This window comes from Monodelphis domestica, chromosome 1, assembly GCF_027887165.1.
Source record: "Monodelphis domestica isolate mMonDom1 chromosome 1, mMonDom1.pri, whole genome shotgun sequence".
Lineage (NCBI taxonomy): Eukaryota > Metazoa > Chordata > Mammalia > Didelphimorphia > Didelphidae > Monodelphis > Monodelphis domestica.
The window spans coordinates 403,482,345-403,503,261 of NC_077227.1; positions in this window are offsets into that span (position 1 = coordinate 403,482,345).

The window sequence follows — 20,917 nt, forward strand, 5'->3', positions numbered from 1 at the left end:
TCTGGGCCTGTCACTTAATCCTGTTTACCTCCATTTTCTAATCTAGAAATTGAGCAGGAGAAAGAAATGGCAAACTGCTCCAGTGTTTTTGCCAGGAAAACTCGAAATGGGATCAAAGAGTTGGACAGGACTAAAAATGACTGAATGTGCAAGGCACGTTATCTCATTTGATCCTCAAAACAACCCTGGGAGGGAGTGCTGTTATTATCCCCGCTTTATATTTGAGGAAACTGAGGCAAGCAAGTTAAGTGACTTGCCCAGGTCATATGCTTAGTAAGAGTTGTAGTCAGGATTTAAACTCACATTTTCCTGAATCCAGGCCAAGTGCTCTATCCACCATATCACTAACTGCCAGAGGCAGAGGACTTGACTTCAAATTGTAGTATTAGGGAACCTGGCTTCAAATCCTGTCTCTGAAGCTTTCTACTTGTGTGACCTTGGATAAGTCATCTAACTTCTTTCTAAGACTCAATTTCCTCCTCTATAAAATGAAGGGACTTGGACTAGACGGCCTCAAAGATCCCTTCCAGCTCTAAAACCTAATGTGTAAGATGAAGGAACTAGACCATCATCTCTGAGTTTCCTTACAGTCTTATTATAAGTCTTTAGTATGATGGGAACTAGAACTGTAATTTTATTGACAGAGGGAACTCCCTCTCACAGTGCTGGGCAGTCCCTTCTAAGCACTTAATAGCCATAGAGAGCTGCTGAAAGCCCGGTGAGGTTAAACAACTGCTCACACAGGTCCACACAGCTTTTACTTGTCAGAGGCAGGACCTGAACTCAGGTTTCACTGATTTCAAGAGCATCTCTTCATCCACTCCACCATAGGTGCCTTGATAGTACTTTAAGTTTCGTTTTTAACTCTTGCATTTAAAAAAATATTCTTGCAACATTAACCCACATATACAAACATGAATTTAATAAATAAAATAAGGAATTAAATTCTATATAAAATCATATACTCCAAAATGTTTACAGCTTGCACAAAGAAAATATGTATATACACACATATACTTTAACAAAATAATAACAATAATATTTTACTTGTGGTGTTCTGCTCCAATTTTTTCCATTTGTATTTTGTTTCTGTTTATATCCGTGTGTGTATCTATAACATGTGTGTGTGTGTGTGTGTGTGTGTGTGTGTAATATATACACTTTCAACATCACACAGGACACTGCATTCTGCCATTCTCTGTATAGTAACCATTAGGCCATGTCATTTATCTGGGCCACTGGACAGTGAGTTCCCTGAGGGCAGACACCATCTAATTTAAATAATCATCATTGCTCTGTGCTTAGCCCAGGGCCCTACAAAGAATAGGCATTTGATGGAAATTTGTCAATATTTGTCAGTGAAGAGAAATCTCTTTTTTTTTCCTGAGTTAGTTGGCTGATCATACAGATCCTACAGAATGGTAGCATTTTAGTCCTAGATAGAATCAGAAAAGATCCTTTGGTGAAACTGAGTGCCAAAGAGGAGAAAGAATTCACTCTAGGTCATTTCGAGGGAGCAGAGGACAGTGACTAGAACCCATCTCTCCCAGCTCCAAGTCCTGCACACTTTCTACCACTGTTTTCTCCTAAAAAGACAGCGGCAGCCACAGAGGAAGGAGCCATTTGAGGAACAAGCTTGGCATTGAAGATTCTGCATCCATCTGACTCTGTCTTACCTCTCCTGCATTGTTTTGTTTTGTTTTTTAAACCCCTTCATTCTTTCTTAGAATCAATTCTAAGAGAGAAGAGTAGCAAAAGTTAGACAATCTGGGAGTAGTGACTTGTCCAGGGTCACACAGGTAGGAAGTGTATGAAACCAGATCTCTCCTGTATTTTTATTCCTCTGTTTGGAGCCCTCTAAGTCTCAGCCAAACTGCTCTATCAGGTGTTCCTGGACTTTATCCTGGCAACCTCCGCCTGTGTGGATTCTCCCAAGATATTTCCCAGCTCCATAAATGCACTGCCTCCTGTACTTGGGAAAATTCTTTCCTCCCTTCAAGGCTCAGCTTGTGTGACACCTCTTCCATGGAGATTTTCTTCATCCCTACTCCTTCACCTGCTGAAAATGAAATCTTCCCCCTTTCATTTTTCTCATTTTTCTAAGAACCCTTTGTTTGGATTTCTCCCCTACTCCCTCTCTGCCCTGCATTATACTAATCAGCATACATGTTATAATCTGCTCCCTCCTTCCACTCTCCAGTAGACTATAAACAACCTAGGGAAAGCGACGAACTTATTTTTCATCTTTGTATGGAACCGAGGCCCTGGCACCGAGCAGACGCTTCATAGATGTTCTTTGAATCATTGAATCAAATCATGCCATCAAAGGTGTCCTTAATTTCTGACACGTTAATCTCTTGGAGCTAAACTGGATTATAGATTGAGAAAAGGAAAGGGCCTTAAAAGCTATTTAGTCTGATCATATTTCTATCCCACAGAGGAGGAAACAGACACCCAAAAATGTGAATTTCCCATTCAAAGCCTCCTAAGCCCAGAACTCTTTCCCTTGTTTCACCCCCTCCTCCTATTCCCCGTAGTCTGCCTTTCCCCAAAAGGCAGCTTAGATAAAACAATTCTTCCTTTTCCTTGGACAGCCATGGTACATGGTGAGATCATCAAGCCTCTGAGGTGGGCTCCAGCCCACTCTTTCCTGGCAACTCATGAAGCTAAATCTCAGAAGAGCTCTCTATACATACTCTTACACCTCCTCTAAAGGAAGGCAGAACAATATACTAAGAAGAGTACCGGATAGGGAGTCAAATTCTGGCTCTGCTTCTTAGTTTCATCGAAGCCAAGTCATTTAACCTCTCTTGACCTTATCTGTCAAATCAGACTAGATGGCCCTTGGACTAAGGACCCTTCCAGGTCTGAATGACCCGAGTTCAAATCCCTGTTCCATCACTTATTCTGTTTTACCTTCAGCAAATTGCCCGGCTTCTCTGAAACTTAGTTCTGACCTCTGAGGTCATTTAATGGAAATCTATGATTCTATGATTTTAAGAAGGGCCTCCACGCAGTTGCAACACTGCACATACACAATTGAGAGGAGGCCTTCTGGAAGTAGGGTACTGCTTGCCTTAACCTCTCCTCTCGCAAGGCAAGGAAACCACAGAGCTTGGCCCTACTCACCCCTGCAATCCCTAGATGGGTGATTGATGTTCCGTTGAGCCACCTCCCTCAGCCCCACACTGTGGCTGGCCCAACCTTAATCATGTGGTATCTCTGCTCCTCGTCAAAGCTGGTCCCAGCGCCAAATACCCACTGGCCCACCCCAGCTGTGGCAAGCAAGGCCTTGGCCTGCTCTCTCCAATCCAAACCACCCATTAAGAGTCTGTTTAGCCCAGACATGGGGCTGGGCGGTTTATTCTACTGCTTTTTAATTACTTTAATTGAAGGGAGGACATCCCTTTCTCTAAATAAGTAGCTGCCCCTACACTCTCTTCTCCGTTTCAACTCTCCTTCAGTGGCTCCAAGCCTCAGAAGCATCCTCGCCTTGCAGTTGAGGTGGAGAAGGAGGGGAGAGAGTGGAAGAAGGAGGAGGTGTTTTAGGAGGTAGAACAGATGCATTCCATTAGCTTGGATTGGTGTACAGGTCAAAACTTACAACAGCACATAAACATAAGGAACCACAGATGCTTAGAACCAGAAGGAACCTGAGAGATACCACCTGCTCATTTCACAGTTGAGGAAATTGAGACTTAGCAACATTAAGTGACTTTGCTCATGGTCATCTAGGCACTAAGAAACAGCAGGGTTATTATGGAAAGATCACTGGATTTGGAGTCAAAGAAACTGGGTTTGAATCCCAACTATACTATCTATCTATCTATCTATCAATTCATTCATTTGCACATTTAATTATCCATTCATTTATTTATTTGTTTACTTATTTATTTTTCACTAGTTAGCTAGTTATTGCCTATAGTCCTGGCAAAGTCATATGAGCCCTCTAGCCCTGTTTCTTCATCTAAAAAATAAGGGATTTGGACTTAAGTGAACTCTAAGTTACCCTTCCAGCTCTGAATCTGTGATTCTTTTACTCCAGCATTGGAAAGTGGGAAGTAATCTTTCCATTATCCCAATCCAACCTGTACCTAAGTAGAAATTTCTCTAAGGATATTGCCAACAAATGGACATTTAGCCTTCTCTGGAAGACTTCTAGTAATGAAGAATCCATAACCTCCCTAGGCATCCAAATTATTCCCATTTGGAGTCTTTTTCTCTTGGTTGGGAAATGGTTTCCTTGCATAAAGCCAAGATCTGGCTCTCTGCAGTTTCTACCCGCTGATCCCAGCTCTTCCCTCTGGGACCAAACAGAGCAAGTCTAATCCCTCTTCATCATGACAGCCCTTCAAACGCCTAATAACACCGATTGCCTGCCATCCCACCCCTACTCTTCTCTTACTCATTTGGCATTACTCGTTTTACTCTTTAAAGGACCATCTTAGAGGAGGTCATTTGTTCCACTGTAGCCAACAATTTAAGTACACTCATTTAAGTAAATTTAAATAAAGTACATTCTAATTCCAGTTGTTCTAAGGAACTTTTTTACAGAGAGGAGTGAGTTGTATTACCAAATAGCTTCATATAGAGTTGTGATAGACTCCTTCACCGTCTCTTATAAAGTTTTTTTAATTCTGATTTGAACCTAAAAAAGAATACTTCCTTATACAAAGTAGAACAGAAAAAGAGGGTTGTGTGTGAAAATGTGAATCTATCATGTATATCTTGTTTTTTAAAAAAATTCACAATATATTTCAGGTATAACTCTCAAAGCAACCCCACCTGTGTATATATTTCTTTAACTTGCGTTTTATTTCCTTCCTCAAATATAAAATATTTCAATGACCTTCTTTTCCCTTTTTTTGACAATCTTATGACTAGCTCCCTCTCCCCCCACAAAACCCATCCTCTCCCATATACAAAAAGACAGTTCCTTTAACAGATGTGCATAGACCAGCAAAACAAATCCTCACATTTGACATATCCAAAAATGTATGCCTCATTCTATTCCTCGAGGCTAACACCTCTCTATCAGGAAGTAGGTATCACTACTTATTCACTATCCTCTGGATTCATGGTTAGTCATTGCATTATTCATAGTTCTTAAGTCTTTCAAACTTTTTATATAATATTATACTTATAAAATTAATGTAATATAATTTATAACATTGATATTCTATATGTCAATTCATACAATTATCCTCAGGTTTTTCTGAAACCATGCTTTTGTCATTTTAATGACATAATAATATTCTATTGCATTGACCTTAGTTCAGTCATTCTCCAATTGATGAGTACCCCTTTTCTTTCCCTTTCTTTGCTACAACACAAAAGGCTGATATAAACATTTGTAAATGAGGATGTTTTTCTTCTTCCTCTCATTTCTTTGAGATTTAGGCCTTTTAATAATATCACGATCAACTCACAGTTCTAACAACAGTGTACCAGTGTGCCCATCTTCCCACCATGGCTGACCCCTTCTTGCAAAAACAGACCTACAGGGGGCATCTAGGTGGCTCAGTGGATTAAGAGGCAGATTTAGAGAGGGGAAATCCTGGGTTCAACTCTTCATACACTTCCTGGCTTCATACACTTCCTAGCTGTGTGACCCTGGGCAAGTGACTTAACCCCCACTGCCTAATCTTTATCACTCTTCTGCCTTGGAACCAATACACAGTATTGATTCTAAGAACGAAAGTATGGGTAAAAACAAAAACAAAAAAACAAGCCTATAGAGCAATGATGGCGAAACTTTTGGAGACTGAGTGCTGGGCCCTGCCCCCACCCCACCCCCAGATTGTGTGCCATGACTCTCCCAGATGCTGGGTATGTCTCATCCCTAACTTTACCCCACACAGAGGAAGGACAAAGCACTCCCACTGGACTGCTGGGCAGAGAGAGGTGGGGATGTGAAAAAATGACATTAGACATGGTGGAGAGAGTGAGGGGAGCAGCTCTGCCCGAGTCCCTCTGCCTTTCTAGTAACATACTGGAGAGAGGGGGTAAGGGGGTAACTCTTTGTGCCATCTTTGGCACCTGTGCCATACATAGGTTTGCCATCACTGCTATAGAGTTTCTCCTGGAACTATAATAGAAAACTATCCTCTAGACCAATGATCATCACTTTCTTTTTTTAAATCCTGAATCCCTACCAGCGTTTTTAGCCCTTGGGGAGTATACTAGGGGAATGGGCCATTAGGGATGGTGAATTTCTCAATAGCATCTGCACACCTCTTGTGGTGGTGACCCTCTCCTGAGGGTCAACTTCTGGTTTAGAAGAAAGATTGGTGCTTTAGCTGACTCTTTAATTAGCTTAGCTAGAAAGGGTGGAGTAGATGAATATTGAGTTCTAATGGGTATGCTGGTGTTAGAGACAAGTCCAGAGATTGGCTGTTTCAGAGAGACTGGGCTACTGTCCATCTCCTCACCCTCTGATTGATGAACCACTCAAACTTAGGGTCTGCTATTGTCCAACTTTAAAAACTACTACAGTTGGCTTGAAATGACCTCCAGCCAGCTAGCCAAATGGCTTTGCAAAGTAATTATTTTAATACTGCAGTGATCCATGAATTCATCTTTGTGCTTACTCAGTGTAGTACTGGGTGTCCAAGGTCACATAGGCTAGGTGATGACACAGGACAAAACTTGAATCCAAACCTCCCAATTCTAGCACAGAAGTTGCCTCCCTCCTACCTTAGGTATGTGGTCTTTACCTTCCCTTCCAGCTAACCATCACTTTTCTGTTTCAGAGTTTGAGGAAGGAGGGAGGGAAAGACCACATCTATCATATAACCTAAGACTTTGCCATCTTCCTCTTCCAAACCAGTCAAAGACACACTGAATCTGAAGTTGAAAATGGTGGGAGTGGTAAGCCATGCTCCAGCTCTTTCCATATCAAAACTCTCTACCCTGAGTCCCATCTCTAAGAACCTTCTCTTCCCAAAGGCTACTATGATGAACAAATTCATGATATCAGCTATATTAGCTTAATGTGTTCTCTTTCCAAAGACTTTTTGTATTTTATCAAGAGAAGTGAGGAACGCCGTGCTCATGACATATCTGGGCTATTGGATTGAGTTCTGAACATCCCTGCTGAAGACAAACATTTGTAAGGTGGAAAATATTAATAGGAGGGAAAATAAGCTAATGAAGGATTTTGAATCTGTATTATTTAAGCAAATGAAGATTTTTTGACTGGAGAAGAAAAGAATAAAGAGGGACATGATAGTTATCTTCAAGGACTTAAAGGACTGTCAGTCCAGATACTGTAGAGATTAAACCTATACTGTTTGCCTCCACATGACTGAACCAGGAGCAATGGTTGGAATGTTACAAAGTAGTTAATTTAGGTTTGATGACAAGAAAAATTTCCTAATAATTTAGAACTGTACAAAAGTAAAATGGGCTTTCTTAAGACATAGTGAGTGTGGGGGCAGTGAGATGGTTAAGCAGAGTGAGAGCCAGACCTAGAGATGGGAGGTCCTAGGTTCAAATCAGACCTCAGATACTTCCTAGCTGTGTGACCCTGGGCAAGTCACTTAACCTCCATTGCCTAGCCCTTTCCATTGTTCTATCTTGAAACCAATACACAGTTCTGATTCTAAGATGGAAGGCAATGGGGTTAAGTTACTTGCCCAGGGTCTCACAGCTAGGAAGTGTCTAAGGTCCAATTTAACCCAGAACCTCCCATCAACAGACCTGGCTGTCTATGGAATAATCAAGAGCTAGGAAGTGTCTGAGACCAGATTTGAACCTAGGACCTCTCATCTCTACCTGACTCCTAATCCACTGAGCCACCTAGCTACCCCCAGGAAAGAAAGAAAGAAAGAAAGAAAGAAAGAAAGAAAGAAAGAAAGAAAGAAAGAAAGAAAGAAAGAAAGAAAGAAAGAAAGAAAGAAAGAAAGAAAGAAAGAAAGAAAGAAAGAAAGAAAGAAAGAAAGAAAGAAAGAAAGAAAGAAAGAAAGAAAGAAAGAAAGAAAGAAAGAAAGAAAGAAAGAAAGAAAGAAAGAAAGAAAGAAAGAAAGAAAGAAAGAAAGAAAGAAAGAAAGAAAGAAAGAAAGAAAGAAAGAAAGAAAGAAAGAAAAGAGTTGCTAATCTTAAATGGAGAGACCATCCACACTAGGAGTTTCTTACTCCTAAATTTTAGTTTTGGTCCAAATTAATATATAATTTTTTAGAGTCTTCATGACATAATGGATTGAGAACTGACCTCACCATCAGGAAAACCGATGTTCAAGTACTACTTTGATACATACTGGCTTCATGACAAACTGTTTTTAATATCTCAGTGGGCCAGGCAAGCCTAGAAGATTGTAAAGAGCAAAAGCTGATCTATACTGAGAGATGAGGTTTTCTCATTGTCAGTTGCCTACAACAATAAGGCCACAGGTCTGGACCAAAAAATGATCTGTTTTTTAGAATAGTGTCCAGTGGTTGCTGTGGATCATCCAGGCTTTCCCTTAGCCATAAAAGATTGATAGGAAGCTTCTCCAAATATCTTGGCCTACATGGGATTCCGTTATAAGAATAGGAAGGTAGAACACAAACTGTTGGCCTGCAGTTCCATACTCAGTGAGGTCAAAATTCTAGGCAAGGAGAATCTATAGACTTTGATTATAGAATATATAGATGTGCATCTAAATAATAGGTTATCCCCCCCCCCTTCCTTACTCTGTTTTAGACTCAAATGTAAACTAACCTCTTCTTTGAGTGGTGAGTTACCAGGGTTGTCCTATTCAGTTGTGAAACACTATGGAGTTTTCCAGACAAAAACAGCTGCTCTAACAAAAGGATAAGAAGATCACGACAATGATTTGCTTTGCCAAAGCTCAAAACTTCTTCACAGTGTGGCTTTAAGAATTCTGATTCAAACTCTGGAGCCTTTGGGGTTTGGTGTTTCTTTCCCTAAACCTCAGAAAAGCTCTTGAGGAAAATGTTTATCAGTTAAGTGTAAATAAGTTAGAAATACGTGATTGCATTTTCCTGAAATTTCACAGTAGACTAAAAGTTAAGATAGAGCTGTCTGGGTAAAGAGGTCTTTGGAAGTCAAAGGGTCCTAAGATTTACAATTGGACGTGAACTTAATCATCAAGTTTGACCTGACTTTTTTTTTTTAACAGATATAATTCATATGTTAGAGGGTCCCTTCTGGCATGAAGAGCCGAGGCATGCTTTGAAGTCTTCTTATTTCTTTGGCTTATTTAGAGAGAACCTGGTAATGTCAGTATCTGACACCACTTGCCCCACTACCCCAACTAAGGGCAGTCACCAATTTCCCTTACAAGCAATAAGACTCCTAAAGTTCCAAACAAAAAACTGTTTTAGTTACAAATTAAACACAGGAAAGACTCATATTTGATCCCGTAGAGATTCAAACAACCACACACATAAAGCTGGGTCACATACCCTTTTCCCCAACACCTATACATAAAGTAGGTCACCCTCTCCCAGAGACCTACGCAGTCTCCCTGACTCATGACATTTCTCTAGATGATTCTCCAATAAGTTAGAATGGAGAGAAACCAGGACTTGCTCTTTCATTTAGTATTATTCTCTGTGGCCACTTTGGTACACTATATTAAACTTCCCCTGGCAGCTCTTCCTAGGCACTATTGGTCATTGTTTCTCATGAGTCCCACTCATTGTCTCCTTTAGTTCCTCCTTGTGGTTTTTCAACAAGCAGTTCACTGCTTTATTTCACATTTCATCCAGCCATCCTCCCAGGACTTCTCATAATCTGCCTGCTGACCTGCTCCTCCTCACCTAGACCTCCACACTAGCACTTCCAGAATCCAATCCCCAGTTCCTAGAGAAGTTAATCCATTCATCTTTGGAGGTACCATTCTGGGTTTGGTTGGTGACAGTACAAATAAGACCACTTAGCCCACCATATCTTTTGGTTGTTCCCAGACTCCAGACACGGATTCAGTTTTAAATGCTACACAACCATCTACCTAACACATCTCATCATCATCATCCATGAGCCAATCCTTTTCCACTGCACCTTCCACCTCCCTAGAACAAACACTCCCTTCCGGTTCACCACTCCATTGTATTCAGTATCTTTTCCCATTAGAAGATAAGTTCCTTGAGAGTAGGAGATATCATATACATATATATGTATGCATATATGTATGTGTGTTTATATATGCATGTTTGCATGTATGTGTGTGCCCAAATATATGATTTGTATCCTCATACTTAGAATAGTTTCTTTTAAAAAAAGATTCTTACCTTCTGTCTTAAAATCAATATTAAGTATTGGTTCCAAGGCAGAAGAGTGGTAAGGGCTAGGCAATTGGGGTTAAGTGACTTGCCCAGGGTCACACAGCTGGGAAGTATCTGAGGTCAGATTTGAATCCAAGTCCTCTCAACTCCATACCTGGTTCTCTATCCACTGAGCTACCTAGCTGTCCTACCCTTGGGGTATTTTCTATCACATAATAATCAATAAATTCCCCTTCATTTTGGAGTAAATATTTGATCAGATTTCAAAGTGTTATCTTTTGTTTATTCTAAATTTTTTACCAAAAGAGCAATTCATTATACTCTCAGATAAGTATTGCCTCTATATAGCCATATAAAGTTCCAACCCCTCTTTTTTTTCAAGTCTAGATTATTGAAACATATTGAAACAACCCTCTGATGCCTACTGCTCAGGACCCAGCTTTAAGCTGAGTATAGATGGGGATTCATTATGCAATAGGGTATCCACATTGGGAAAGTCTATCCTTGAGACTTTGAGCAAGTCACTTTCTTTGTCTGAGTAATTTGCTTCCTCAACTATAAAATAAAGTTTGGACTAATTGGCCCCTAAGGTCCCTCCCTGCCCTCCTGTTTTGATAACTATTTCTAAATGATTGATTTCCGTTGTAATCTTGCACATTTGATTTTGTGCATTTAAAAAATATTATTCCAGGAAAGAGGCTGTAGTTTTCACTAGACTTCCAAGGTGGTCAATGGCACAAAAGACAAAAGCTTATACTAAGTTTTCTCCCAACTTGGCATTCTTTTTTATACATTCTAAGGGCTCTTCTAGCTCTGAGTTCTATCATCTTCTGGTTCAACATCACTTCACAGGTGAAGGGGCATCCTCAAAATCCTACAGCTGAATCTCAGTTCTGACACTTACTAGCTATATAAGCATGGGTAAGGCAAGCACATCAGCTCCCTGAGCCTCATTTATGTCATCCGTAAAATGGGAGTAATAATCCTCACAGTGGCCACCCCACAGACTTGTTGTAGAGGAAATAATTTGTAAGCCTTAAAGGTTAGAAATATGAGTTACTGTTGATCTTAAGGTCTTTAGATTTTGAGTAGCATCCATAGCTCTGCCTTCAAGACTTTGGGGAACAATTCTACATCCACTCCATTTTATCACTTTCACGAGAGAATAAATTTATAAGGAGAAGCCATGTTAGCAATCCATGAGCCCAGCTTCCTCACTTTACACCAGAGAAATCTGAAGCCAAAAAAGATCAAATAGCTAATTTCAGGTACCGTGGGTTACATTTGTTCAGTCGGAATTCAAATGCTATTCTTCTCCAGCTGCACCACACAGACTTTTTCATCCTGCAAGAACCAACGTGAAAGCCACCTCTTCCCCAAAGTCTTTCTGCTATCCCACTCTGCCTCTGTCTAACCATTTTGATCCCATCCCCTTTTTGTTATTAAGAAGATTCTAATGAGGGGGTGGGGGGGCGAGAGAAAGAGAAAGACATTAAGAGAAAGACATCACAGAGCAAGGCAGCCTATCCCTTTAAGAGCAGTCACCCCTCTGCCCTGTTAACTAATATGGGATATCTGAGAACTGGCTTCCCTAGCATAAACACTGGCAGTGTAAGCACCAAGCCCTACAGAAATAAAATGAAATGAGATGATTCCTAATAGTCCAGCCATAAAACGATCAGGCAGTGACTGCTCCAGGCAATTGCCAGGCATTTTGGCACTTTCAATGGGGAAGAACAAAAGAGGCAGAGCTGAGGTGGAGATGTATAGAGAGCTAGTGCTTACCAAAGCCCGTTGAGCTCCGGGCCCATAAATCTCCCCTGTGGCCCAGGCGGGCCCACTTGCCTCCTTTACTGTTCACGATACATTAGGCAGGCAGGCAGACAGCCAGGGAAGCAGAGTGTGATGGAGGCAGGAGGGGAGGGATGGAAGGGGGAAAGGATGGGGGGGGGGGGGGAAGGGACCACCTGAGGGAGAATCCTTTCTCCAACATCTATCACCAGTGTGGCCATGGCAAGTCAAAAGCACTCTGAATCTCAGTTTCCTCCTCTGCAAAATAGGGATAAAGGTATCTGTAAGTACTTTATAAACCTTTGTGCCATATAAATGTCAATTCTATTTGCTCCATTCTCATCTCTGTGGTGACATTCAGATAGAAATGGTCCAGTAGTGATCATCCTACCTACCAACCAATGAATCAACCAATCAGTAGGATTTTATGAAGAGATTGCTATGTGCCAGGCGCGAACTAAGCACTGAACCCAGGAAGAAATAGCCAAAATAGTCTCTCCTCTTAGGAGTTAACCTTCTATTGCTATTTTATTTATTTATTAGCCATTATTTTATTTATCTTTGTTAAGTTATTTCTCCTGCTGATATTATTTTTATCATTTTATTTATTCCACTTTCACTTTTACTTATTATTATTTATCCTGCTGTTATTTTTATTATTTTATTTATCCTACTTTCATTATTTTATTTCTTTATTATTTGCTATTTTGTTTATCCTGCCATGACAAAACAGCAAAATCATTGTGCAACAGTTAGGTGGTGATGTGGATAGAGTGCTAGGCCTGGTGTCAGGAAGACTCATTTTTCCTGTGTTCAAATACAGCCTCAGATTGACTAGAATATGACTCTGGGCCCATTTTATTATAGCCAGTTTAAATTTTAGAATAAGAATTTGTCACATTAGCTTATATAGAATAATGATCTTCAAGCATATAATTCTGGCTGCCTAACTATGTTTTTCTAGATATTTGGTAGTTGAAAAACTTGGCTTTCCCGACTTCTGGTCAAGATGGCGGTATAGAAGCAGCGAAAGTTCAGACCTCGGAAACCCTTCCTTACCGATCGCAAACCGAGTGCTCCTAAGACACCGAAATTCAAGCTGAACAACAGGATAGACCTGGGGAACCCTCCTCCTGGACCTGGATCAAAAGGTACCGCACCCCAAAAACCAGAACCCTAGATCACTCGGATCTAAGGGGTAGTCAGAAGGAAGGTCCCAGGACCCATCCCCCCCAACCTAGAGTGCTGAGCCCACGGCAGCAGCGGGAACCTCAGGGCTCTGAGGACTCACCTTGAAAGCAACCTGAGCAAGTCTCCGGGGCGCCCAACACAGACGGCAGGGAAACATAGAGAGAAGGGGGAAGCCTGTAGTCCCCTGGCTGTGTCCTTCCATCTGAGTCTCAAGGGAGGTCCCAGCTTTAGGGCACCAGCTGAACCCAATCCCATCAGGTGCCCTCAGAGCTACTGAAAGGCAGAAAACTCAGAGCCAGCAAAGGGGTTGCTCCAAAGAGCGTACCTTGAAAACAACCTGGGCCAGTCTCCAGGCATTCAACACAGATTGTGGAGGAGGAGGTTTTTTTTTGCTTCAGGGCTCATTCAGCCCAAACCAGGTGAACCTAATCCCATCAGGATCCCTCAGAGCCCAGGGAAGCCATGATCCCTCCCCCCTTAGAGAGCAGGGTCTTCTGAAAAAACAGAAACCTAGAGGCCGAGTCAAGATGGCAGCCTAGAAGAAGCATAGACCTGGCAGCCTGGCCAGAGCTTTGGAGATCCCCCATATTTGCTCCAGCCATTCAGGAAGTTTAAAACTGAGAGTAAACCCAGCCCAACTAAGCTGAACTCAATCCCATCAAAAGTCTCCAGAACTCAGGGAAGCCCAGGCTCCCCACCCATCCTCATTGACTGCTGGATTTTAAGCCAATCAAAAGCCTCCAGAGGACAGGAAAGCTCAAACCCCCAACAACCCTCCCCCAGAGATTACACCAAGAGATCTTCTGTTAAAGCTCCAAGAGGGGAGACAGATAGAAGTCCAAAAGAAAAACAAAAAAAATGAGAGGAACAAGAGCACAGACAAATATGGGGAGTAAAGAAAGGATGAATTTGAACAAACAACAGAAAAAGAAGAAAGAAACTACAATAGACAGCTACTACTCAGCAAATGGAACAGAGGGGGAGAGATCAGCAAACAATAAACCAGAAATCCCAGCAAATTGGACACAGGCTGTGGAAGAACTCAAAACACAACTAAGAGAGGCTGAAGATAATTGGGAAAAGAACTTAAAAATTAAGATAAGTCATCTGGAAGAGAGGCACTTGAACTAAAACAAGAAAATAATGTCCTGAAAGCCAAAATCATCCAGCTGGAAAATGAGGCAAAGGAGATGAAAGACAAGGCAAAGGAGATGAAAGACAAGGTAAAGAGGATGAAAGACAATCTTCAAAGAAAATCAGACCAGAAGGAAAAAGACGACCAAAAAGCCAGAGATGAAATCCAATCTTTAAGAACCAGAATAAAACAACTAGAATCAAGTGACCTCACAAGGCAGCAGGACACTATAAAACAAAACAAAAAGAATGAAAAAATTGAGGAAAATGTGAAGGATCTCATTCACAAAACAGACGATTTAGAAAACTGTTCAAGAAGAGACAATTTAAGAATAATTGGACTACCAGAAGACCATGACAAAAGAAAAAGCCTGGACATAATACTAGAGGAAATTATCCATGAAAATTGTCCTGAGATCCTAGAACAAGAGGGGAAAGTGGAGATTGAAAGAATCCACAGATCACCCCCTGTATTTAATCCCCAACTGACATCACCAAGAAATGTTATAGCCAAATTCAAAAACAATCAGATGAAAGAACAGATATTACAAGCTGCCAAGAAGAAGCCATTCAGATACCATGGAAACACGGTGAGGATAACAAAGGATCTGTCTGCATCCACACTGAAGGACCAAAAGGCATGGAATATGATATTCCGGAAAGCAAGGGAACTAGGTCTACAGCCAAGAATAAAATACCCATCAAAACTGACTATATTCTTACAGGGGAAAATATGGTCATTTAACACAACAGAAGAGTTCCAAGCATTCATAAATAAAAGACCAGACCTGAACAGAAAATTTGAAGTCCAACCACAGAACTCAAGAGAATCATCAAAAGGTAATTAAAAAAGAGAGGAAACAACAACAACAACAACAAAATTTTAAGAGACTCAATAAGTTAAAATGATATGTATCCCTATAAGAAAAGAGGTCAATGGCAACTCTTAAAAAGTGTTGCTATCACTTGAGCAGCTAGAAGAACTACACTCAGAGAGAACAGTGACAAACTGTATAGGATGAAAGGACAAGACATAAATAGGTATATAGATATATGCATGCATAAATACATATACATAGGTATATATATATATATATATATATATATACACATGACTAAAGCTAAAAAAGAAAAGAGGTTATGACTAAAAGAAATGGGAAAAGAAACAAATGGGGGTAAATTTATATGTCAAGAAGCTCATGGCTGGAGGGGGAAGAACATCGATACACTGGAAGGGTAAAGAGGTTGGAGATAGGAAATACTCAACTCTTACGTACCTTGAAACTGACCCAAAGAGGGAAGAACAATCCAACCCATTGGGGAAGAGAATAGATTTGCGCCTTATAGGGGAGTAGAAGGGTAAAAAACAGACTGGTGTGGAGGGAAGAAGTACAAGGGAGGGAGAGGGTGGGGGGGGTTAAAAAAGACTACAGGGGAAAATAAGGGAGGGAATAAGAAGGGAGGGGGGTAGAAAGGGAAGTACAAGGGGGACTGATTTAAAGTAATCACTGGACCAAAAGGTAGAGCTGAAGAAGAAAGGTTAGAATTAGGAAAGGATATCAAAATGCCAGGGAGTCCACAAGTGACAGTCATAACTTTGAACATGAATGGGATGAACTCACCCATAAAACGTAGACGAATAGCAGAATGGATTAGAATCCAAAACTCTACCATATGTTGTCTTCAAGAAACACACATGAGGCGGGTAGACACCCACAAGGTCAGAGTTAAAGGATGGAGTAAGACCTTCTGGGCCTCAACTGACAGAAAGAAGGCAGCAGTGGCAATCATGATATCTGATAAAGCCAAAGCAAAAATAGACCTGATCAAAAGGGATAGGGAAGGTAATTATATTTTGTTAAAAGGGACTTTAGATAATGAGGAAATATCACTAATCAACATGTATGCACCAAATAATATAGCACCCAAATTTCTAATGGAGAAACTAGGAGAATTGAAGGAAGAAATAGACAGTAAAACCATATTAGTGGGAGACTTGAATCAACCATTAGCAAATTTAGATAAATCAAATAAAAAAATAAATAAGAAAGAGGTAAAAGAAGTGAATGAAATCTTAGAAAAATTAGAATTAATAGACATATGGAGAAAAATAAATAGGGATAAAAAGGAATACACCTTCTTCTCAGCACCACGTGGCACATTCACAAAGATTGACCATACATTAGGTCACAGAAACATGGCACACAAATGCAGAAAAGCAGAAATAATAAATGCAGCCTTTTCAGATCACAAGGCAATAAAAATAGTGATCAGTAATGGTACATGGAAAACCAAATAAAAAACTAATTGGAAATTAAACAATATGATACTCCAAAATCGTTTAGTTAGAGAAGAAATCAAAGAAAAAATTAATAATTTCATCGAGGAAAATGACAATGGCAAGACATCCTTTCAAACCTTTTGGGATGCAGCCAAAGTGGTAATCAGAGGTAAATTCATATCCCTGAGTGCATATATTAACAAACTAGGGAGAGCAGAGATCAATCAATTGGAAATGCAAATAAAAAAACTCAAAAGCGATCAAATTAAAAACCTCCAGCAGAAAATCAAACTAGAAATCCTAAAAATTAAGGGAGAAATTAATAAAATCGAAAGTGATAGAACTATTGATTTAATAAATAAGACAAGAAGCTGGTACTTTGAAAAAACAAACAAAATAGACAAAGTGCTGGTCAATCTAATTTAAAAAAGGAAGGAAGAAAAGCAAATTCACAGCATCAAAGATGAAAAGGGGGACATCACCTCTGATGAAGAGGAAATTAAAGCAATCATTAAAAATTACTTTGCCCAAATATATGGCAATAAATACACCAATTTAGGTGATATGGATGAATATATACAAAAATACAAACTACCTAGACTAACAGAAGAAGAAATAGAATTCTTAAATAACCCCATATCAGAAAATGAGATCCAACAAGCCATCAAAGAACTTCCTAAGAAAAAATCCCCAGGGCCCAATGGATTCACCAGTGAATTCTATCAAACATTCAGAGAACATTTAATCCCAATACTATACAAACTATTTGACATAATAAGCAAAGAGGGAGTTCTACCAAACTCCTTTTATGACACAAACATGGTACTGATTCCAAAACCAGGCAGGTCAAAAACAGAGAAAGAAAGCTATAGATCAATCTCCCTAATGAATATAGATGCAAAAATCTTAAATAGGATACTAGCAAAAAGACTCCAGCAAGTGATCAGAAGAGTCATCCACCATGATCAAGTAGGATTTATACCAGGGATGCAGGGCTGGTTCAATATTAGGAAAACCATCCACATAATTGACCACATCAACAAGCAAACCAACAAGAACCACATGATGATTATCTCAATAGACACAGAAAAAGCCTTTGATAAAATACAACACCCATTCCTATTAAAAACACTAGAAAGCATAGGAATAGAAGGGTCATTCCTAAAAATAATAAACAGTATATATCTAAAACCATCAACTAATATCATCTGCAATGGGGATAAACTAGATGCATTCCCAATAAGATCAGGAGTGAAACAAGGATGCCCATTATCACCTCTACTATTCGACATTGTACTAGAAACACTAGCAGTAGCAATTAGAGAAGAAAAAGAAATTGAAGGCATCAAAATAGGCAAGGAGGAGACCAAGTTATCACTCTTTGCAGATGACATGATAGTCTACTTAAAGAATCCTAGAGATTCAACCAAAAAGCTAATTGAAATAATCAACAACTTTAGCAAAGTTGTAGGATACAAAATAAACCCACATAAGTCATCAACTTTTCTATATATCTCCAACACAGCTCAGCAACAAAAACTAGAAAGAGAAATCCCATTCAAAATCACCTTAGACAAAATAAAATACCTAGGAATCTACTTCCTGAGACAAACACAGGAACTATATGAACACAACTACAAAACACTCTCCACACAACTAAAACTAGACTTGAGCAATTGGAAAAACATTAACTGCTCATGGATAGGAGGGGCCAATATAATAAAATTGACCATCTTACCCAACCTCAATCATCTATTTAGTGCCATACCCATTGAACTCCCCAAAAATTTCTTTACTGATTTAGAAAAAAACATAACAAAGTTCATTTGGAATAACAAAAGATCAAGGATATCCAGGGAAATAATGAAAAAAAAAACACAAATAACAGGGGCATTGCAGTCCCAGACCTCAAACTATATTACAAAGCAGCAGTCATCAAAACAATTTGGTACTGCCTAAGAGACAGAAAGGAGGATCAGTGGAATAGACTGGGGGCAAGCGACCTCAGCAAGACAGTATATGATAAACCCAAAGATCCCAGCTTTTAGGACAAAAATCCACTATTTGATAAAAACTGCTAGGAAAATTGGAAGACAGTGTGGGAGAGATTAGGAATAGATCAACACCTCACACCCAAGATAAATTCAAAATGGGTGAATGACTTAAACATAAAGAAGGAAACCATTAGTAAATTGGGTAATAAACACAGAATAGTATACATGTCAGACCTTTGGGAAAGGAAAGACTTTAATACCAAGTAAGACATACAAAGAATCACAAAATGTAAAATAAATAATTTCAACTAAATCAAATTGAAAGGCTTTTGTACAAACAAAACCAATGTAACTAAAATCAGAAGGGAAACAACAAATTGGGAAAAATCTTCATAAAAACCTCTGACAAAGGTTTAATTACTCAAATTTATAAAGAGCTAAATCAATTGTACAAAAAAACAAGCCATTCTCCAATTGATAAATGGTCAAGGGACATGAATAGGTAGTTTTCAGATAAAGAAATCAAAACTATTAACAAGCACATGAAGAAGTGTTCTAAATCTCTTATAATCAGAGAGATGCAAATCAAAACAACTCTGAGGTATGACCTCACACCCAGCAGATTGGCTAACATGATAGCAAAGGAAAGTAATGAATGCTGGAGGGGATGTGGCAAAGTCAGGACATTAATTCATTGCTGGTGGAGTTGTGAACTGATCCAACCATTCTGGAGGGCAATTTGGAACTATGCCCAAAGGGCACTCTAAGACTGTCTGCCCTTTGATCCAGCCATAGCACTGCTGGGTCTGTACCCCAAAGAGATAATAAGGAAAAAGACTTGTACAAGAATATTCCTAGCTGCGCTCTTTGTGGTGGCCAAAAATTGGGAAACGAGGGGATGCCGTTCAATTGGGGAATGGCTGAACAAATTGTGGTATATGTTGGTGATGGAATACTATTATGCAAAAAGGAATAACAAAGTGGAGGAATTCCATGGAGACTGGAAAGACCTCCAGGAAGTGATGCAGAGGAAGAGGAGCAGAACCAGGAGAACATTGTACACAGAGACTAATACACTGTGATATAATCAACTGTAATGGACTTCTCCATTAGTGGCGGTGTAATGTCCCTGAACAATCTGCAGGGATCTAGGAGAAAAAACACTATTCATAAGCAGAGGACAAACTGTGGGAGTAGAAACACCGAGGAAAAGCAACTGCTTGACTACAGGGGTTGAGGGGACATGACAGAGAAGAGACTCTAAACAAACACTCTAATGCAAATATTAACAACATGGCAATGGTTTTGAATCAAGAACACATGTGATACCCAGTGGAATCATGTGTCGGCTACGGGGGGGGGGGGGGGAGGAAAAGAAAATGATCTTTGTCTTTAATGAATAATGCATGGAAATGATCAAATAAAATATTATAAAATTAAAAAAAAAAGAAAAACTTTTGTATGACCTAGAGTCTTTCTATGAGAGACTCTTGCTCTGGAGTCATATCAAGACCATAGTCATCCTGGGAGTAGCTTAACTTCTAAAATGGAAATCAAACTTTTCCTACATCCTCTGGTTCATTATGCTCTTAGAAGGGCTCTGAAGAAAATCTCTAAATAAAACTTAATTAAAATATCAGTCAAACAAACATGTATTAATTGCCTACTAGGTGCCAGGTACCGTGTTAGAGATATGAAGACAAGAATGAAAGTCTTAACCCTCAAGGAACTTTCATTCAATCAGAATATAACTTATAATCCAAAAATCCTATGAAAGGGACTTCTTTATTCTTTGTCTATTTTGAGTTAATCAATCAAGAAACCCCTACTTGACACTTCAGTTAGCCATCAAGTAAGAGAAATCACAAGTCATTTACTTAGAGAGCTCTACCCTTTTAACTCAATCAGTCAAAAATTTGTGAATCCTTTTATAAGATTTTATACCCTCAGAGGATGAGAGGTGGATATTAGACAATTTGGAAGCTGTGATTGGCCCCTGTGAAGAGAGGAAGGGACAGGAGGTGACATGGAAAAAGGACTATGAAAAGTCCTAAACTTTTCGTCCAGGGAAACTTCAACTTGAATCTTCCACTTGGAACTTCAGCTGGTGATTTGGCTTTTGGAGGTGGCTTTGGATTGAACCTTCGACTTGGACCTTGACTTTGGTTCTTGGATTGCTTCTTGAAGGACTGTTCCTGGATCTTCTCCTTTGGACTTCATCTTGGGTGAGTGAGTAGCTGGCCTTCATTTCCTAGCTTCTGGAGAGATTAGTTCCGAAGTGACTTTCCTTTCCTAG